This window comes from Nicotiana tabacum, chromosome 7, assembly GCF_000715075.1.
Source record: "Nicotiana tabacum cultivar K326 chromosome 7, ASM71507v2, whole genome shotgun sequence".
NCBI lineage: Eukaryota > Viridiplantae > Streptophyta > Magnoliopsida > Solanales > Solanaceae > Nicotiana > Nicotiana tabacum.
Window position 1 is genome coordinate 134,486,946 of NC_134086.1, and position 6,179 is coordinate 134,493,124.

At 35.6% G+C, this 6,179-nt stretch overlaps 1 long non-coding RNA gene across 1 annotated transcript; it reads right to left on the reverse strand.

The window, feature by feature from the left end:
• Window positions 1-1,326: 1,326 nt before the first annotated feature.
• On the reverse strand, window positions 1,327-5,417 carry LOC107800245 (uncharacterized). The gene is made up of 4 exons (XR_001651342.2): window positions 5,281-5,417; window positions 4,064-4,205; window positions 1,948-2,055; window positions 1,327-1,814 (listed from the first exon to the last, which is right to left on the reverse strand). It is a non-coding gene; the product is annotated as an uncharacterized LOC107800245 (long non-coding RNA).
• Window positions 5,418-6,179: the final 762 nt, after the last annotated feature.

The following is a 6,179-nucleotide window of genomic DNA, read 5'->3' on the forward strand; positions in this document are numbered from 1 at the left end:
AATCAGGCTTCCAATAGTTGTAACTTCTTATTTTTCATTTCTTACGTAATTCTATCACATGGTCTGTAATAATTTGTAAACAAGTATTGGGGTGGCTAGTCAAAAGGGATGGGGAAATATGTATGTTATAGTTGTTAAAGGGTAGAAAGCATGTTATTAGGTTTATATTCCTTATTGTGCAATAGAAAACATGTTACTAGGGTCATATTCCTAATTATGCATTAGAGATCATGCTCTTAAGACCTTTGTTTCCTGCTTCAGCATCTCATCCATCACTAGTCCATGCTTTTCATCACTTCAAAATCCTTCTCTTACAACAATAAAAACATTGGCATATAAGCTGTTACTCTAGAACTTTCAGAAATTGTTATTTCAAAAATTCTGCAACTCTTTTGTACATTTAGAAATCATGCCTTAGGGATTATGTTTTTAACCTTGCAATTTGCATGTGCATATTAGATACCATGTTCTAGGATCCTGTTTGCATTTTATTTAAAAAAATGCCTAGTTGACTACTGATTCATGAAAAGGGTAGTAAAGTAATACTTTTCACATTGTGATGTTTTCTGGAAAAAATTGGCAACAATCTCTACGACTAGAACAACATGATTTAGGTAATAAAAACAATTTCCAAACTGTCTTAATGACATGGAACAACTACTGCATCTCGCTTTGCGCCTAGGCAAGCTTTAGGTAATAACGTTAATAAAACTGGATCTGCCTTTTGTTTAATTATCAACTGTCAAAATCAGTAAGCAAACATGATTCAAACTTCTTTTCTGAGTCATGTATAAATCTGGTTCTGATGTTATCACTTAAACACCCTGCTTAGGATTTTAAAGTTAGACCTTAACTATGTATAAGTCATGTTGTCTATGTGCATTATTTATTGAGGTATAACTGAGCCTTCTGCTTGTTTTCTATGTTTTCCCTCTTTAAATGCAGTCCTACTTGTTTTGTATGTCGCCTTAGTGTTTTGCCTTTAAACCTGAGGGTCTGCCTAGAACCTCCTTCTTATAGAAATAGGAGTCATAAATTCCTTCGGGACTGATAGGAAGGGATGGGTAACAACATGCAATAGTGGTCAAGATCAACCCTCGGTTTTTTTACCTTCACGGGGTGGGAAGGGTAGATATGGATATGATGACCGGTGCGCTAATACCATGTGTCTCCCCTCTTTTGAGGAGTGTCATACCTGGTATTGCATTAATGTGATCCATATTACAAACAAACCTAGGACACTCCCTTTACATTCATAAGCATGCCTTAGATTATAACTTTTTTCAAAGTTTTGCCTTTCAATAATTGTTTTCAAACGCTTGTGTATTTAAATTTAAATCCCCTATTATTTGAGACCTACTTGTTTGTTTGCTAATTGCACAAATTCACAAAAACTGTCTGGCCGGGAACCACACTAGTGGATCCTGAGGGGTGCCTAACACCTTCCCCTTAGGATAACTTCAAGCCCTTACCCTATCTCTGGTTATCAAACGTAGTTGTAGATAAACCTAGTAGGTGCCCTAACGCACCTTAAAATTGTTAGGTGGCGACTCTTCAAAACGTAATACCTAATTCCCAAAAGGAAATGAGTCATCACACCCTATGAATGTCGAAACCCGGACTCCTCTCCACTGAGGGAAAAAAGAGGCACGACAGGCGAGACTCTAGATTTCCGAGGACATGGCTCTTGATAGGAAGGTGTGGAGGTTGAGCATTAGGGTTGTAGGTTAAAAGGTAGTCGAGCAATTTTCCTCTTTGTCCCGGTTTCCCTCTTTGTACCGACGAGTATGATAGCAATTTTCCTGATACCTTTCCTGTAAAAGAGGTGTAATAAGTACTGAAATTAAAATAGTCAAGAATGTTGAGCATTTAATTAACCAACAGAGAGGATACTTTTCATACTCTTTTTATATTATATTAAATAAGATTATAAAATATTGAACTTACATGCACGAGCCGAGCTTTCTCATCAAGAAAAGATTTTCCATCATGCCCATGTGTATGGACGTACAAATGTAACTCACTTGGTGTTGGGTCTCAACCCTTTTCAACAGCCTATACAAAAAATAATTTATTTTTAAAAGGATGAAAATATTACTATAGCAAAGGTTCTAACTTCTAATCTTTCTGAACTTGTAACTAACAGAGATTCAATTTTGTTTGATTCAATACAAGGGTTAAGGCTGCCAATACAGGGCTGAAACCATCATCAACGGCTCAAAATGCTGTGACAGTATTTGATGTATTTCCTTCAGGTGTTAAGGCTTCCAATACATGGGCAAAACAAGTGCAAGGGGTGGCTGAAAGTAAGCAGTTGACAACTGCACAAAACACTCTTGTATGCGATGTTGTGGACCAGACTTTTGCAAGTAAAAGGACTGGACAAAAAACTGATGGCCATAAACTGCTAGGCCAGACACTTGGTTAACATTGGTTTTTGATATACTTGAAAGGATGCTATGCAAAATTTACCACCAACACAAAACAGATAAACAGTACACAGTAAAGTACACAGTAAAGTGATGGAAATGTAATTGCACTATATATCCTGCTCAATGTAATTAAACGGCGGAATATTGCCAACAAATTCACTTTACAATGGAAGGCTAGCTTAACCTCTTGATCCAATTACTACTCAATTTCCAATTCAACAACTAAGCAAGAAAAAATATAAAGTAACGATACATGCTTTTATTCACTCAAATTAGATGTTGTTTTTCAAATGCCACTGCACAAGAAACATACTGAATTGGCTAATGTTTATACAATGTCAACTAGTGCAGGGCAAATGCACATTAAGTGATAAGCAGTAGACAAACACCACCCCCTTTTTGATTAAGTGATAAGCAGTAGACAAAGGCACATTATATGTCACACACTGACCAAATTTACTGCACAACCATTGTAGTTCAATCACTTTAAATTCTATCATCATTTCAGTTAACCATCCAAATTCAGTATCCAAGATGGAACTCCCTACAGTGCACGTTAGCTGGTCTACCTTTGAAGAAGGGAAGTGTACTGGGTGTTATAGCGTTTGCATAATCAACTTATATTGACAGCAAAAGAACGTCAATATGCATTCAATCTTTAAACATAGAATAACCTGGTCAGAATCAAAATTACATACCGACACAGCTTTTGCTCTCATTCTCGATAATGAAAGCTAGTCTAAAGGAAAGATAAAACAATAGGTGTAATCGACCAAACTCCTAGACTACCAGTGTATTCCCATCTAACCTTTTCCCATCTAGGAATTCTTACTTACACCAAAAAATGAAATAAGAGCAGACAACTCATCTTAATTATTTTGCACCTAATTACTTTCCATATTATTATGTTGCAGATAATAATTACAAATGAGAGGGGGACAAAGTGAGTGAGAATGAAAGAAAATGAAAGATCATATGCTAAACCAGTGAAATTACTTATCCCTTTGTGGAAAAAGCTTCTCTTATACCTGCCCTCCTCTTATTTTTTTATGAGTGCTCAAATCCATATTTGTTCTATTAACTGTATTATTGTTTCTACCATTTTCTCCTCCATTTTTTTTGTACAACTTCTTTAGTCTTAATTAAACCTCTATTTCTTTGCCAACAAAACAATTCTAGGAATTTCTATAAGGCTCATAGTATGAGGTTTTCGGTCATTCCCTTAAGATACCAAACTTCTCTGCTTTTTTACACTTTCTGAAGAAGAAAGTCCAATGGCATGACTCAGCTTTGTGTCTTTTGCCATAGAAATCCACAGACAAACATTTTTTACATGTTAAACTCATGGCTGAAGGTAAGAGGGTCATTCCCAGTTTTACCTTAAACTATAAAAAAATCAAATATTTACTGTGTCATTGTGAATAAAAATTTCTCAATCTTTAACTATTATTTTGCAGGTAGGAGAATTCTCAGACGAGTTGCAGGTATGAAATAAGAGCAGACATATAAATATAAGCAATTCTGAAATAAGAGCAGACATATAATTATATAATTATGAGTAATTCTTAACACCAACAAGAAGAAATTTTAAGTTCAGAGTTGCAATAAAGCTAAGGTTGCGATATACTTACAAGTCTCTTGCGATACTCCCCAGTGGTGACAGAGCCGCCTGTGTGAGTCCCAGTGGAGACTCCACTCCTACCGCCACGACGATTCTTTGCATTTATTTCTGACTTTTTAACACACTTGGGATCTTTCCAAAGTTGTTCCCAACTGCTAGATTATCAAATTTTATAGTAAGCGATAAATTTAGGGAAATGAGTGAGAAGTTAGACATCAAAGAATAGCAATAAATATAGATATATTCTCAATCATACCAAGGCTACAGGGAGATCAGTGAAATACTAATATTTCATATGCAGAAGAAAAGTTCTCATATACCAAACAAAGATGAAATTCGAAGCCAAATAGATGTAAATATCTACCAAAGATGATCAACTGATTCTACAAGGCAAATTTTGTTTGAATAACTTAAAAGAAAGTGACACATTATTTTACCTGTCAATAATGTTTTTAGAACATGCTTGCTGATATGGAGAAAAAGGAAGTGCAGGAACTACAGTTAGCCATAAATGGCAATTATTCAACTAAAATAAGAAAAAAAGCTCACAAGATCAAATCGCAGTAGAATAGCAGATACAGTAAAAACTAATCCACAGACTTTCTCAAATTCAACTTCAAATTATATAAAACAAACTAAAACTCTAGTAAGGTGAAGTGGGGAGAACAAAAATTACATACTCCAAACCTTCTTACAAACAAAGGAGATTGAATAATAAAAGGATCTTTCACTTTGGGAGATTTCATCAAGGGTAAAAAATGAAAGATTGCTTATCACAACCAAAGTCAAGACTTGATAGATACTATTCTATATCCATTTTAAGTCAAATTAAAACCCAATTTTGCTAATAACACATAACCTCTTCACCAAGACAAACACATAAAGAGTCAGTAAAACTGTAAAAGAAGCAAATACAAATATAGTGAAAACCTAATTAGTCACGTAAAAAAGATCCTATATTAAAAATTAAACCAGAAACACAAGTCCAACCATGAAAGAAAAGAACTTTACATACAAAAAAGCCTCCTTTTACAATTAAAATCTGATAAAGCTCCAAGCCCTAGCTACTCCAAATTGATGCAAATAAAATAAAAAGAAAACAATTAATTTGAAAATGTTCACTCATATTCAGTGTAATGAACATAGTATTCGTAGTCATTAGCACCACCATCAAGCTACTGATTCATAAGAAACAGAAGAAGAAACAAATTAAACCCATCTACACACCTTAGATTCACGTTGGCTACTAATTTTTGCTCTTGTTCTTGCCCTCAAGTGTGTTTTCCATTGATTTTGCTCCCAGCCACCTATATTTGCTCCCAGCGTTCTACCCTGTTAGAAAAAGAAGACACCGAACTTTTACCAATTTTGTGCCCTAGGATAAATAATTAAGTGGTATTCAGCGACGGATTTAGCTACGGCTTTTTTCCGTCGCTAATAATGATATTATTTTTTACTAGATATAACATTATCGACGGAAATTTCCGTAGCAAGGAGCTTAAAAAAATTTTGATAAAGAAATTAAACATAGCAACGGACATTTCGTTGCTAATGCCGTCGCTGTAGGTAAATAAATTTTGTCGCTCAGGTTTTGTCGCTAAATCTGTAGTTAAATTGAGGGCGCCAATATTTAGCGACGATTTTTCGATTTCATCTCTCCGTCGCTATATTATATACTAACTATTTTTTGGATTTTTTTTGCAACGAAACTATTATTCAGTAGCCAATCCGTCGCTAAACAGCGACAGAACTAAGGTTGTCGCTAAAATCCGTTGCTAAATGCTGTTTTTTTGTAGTGCAATTGTACTGATTTTGTAAAGACAATCACGAATCCGCAACTCAATACACAAGGCCTCTTACACAGAATGTCAATACCAACTTACTTGAACATTTGAATTTTGTATACGGTGAATCTGGGGACCTGATTTCCCTGTCATAGGGTCATCTCGCGGTCATGCTCCTCGAAGCTCGAAGCCAAGGTCGAGACTCACCCTCGGGGGTCGTCAGGTACCGGTCCGAAGGTAATCTCGTTCCAACGGCTATAGCAGGCTGCAGCATGCTAGAGGGGAGTTCCTAAGGAACACGACTTAATCTGACAAGGCTGACCTATCCGGGGTCTATTTCAA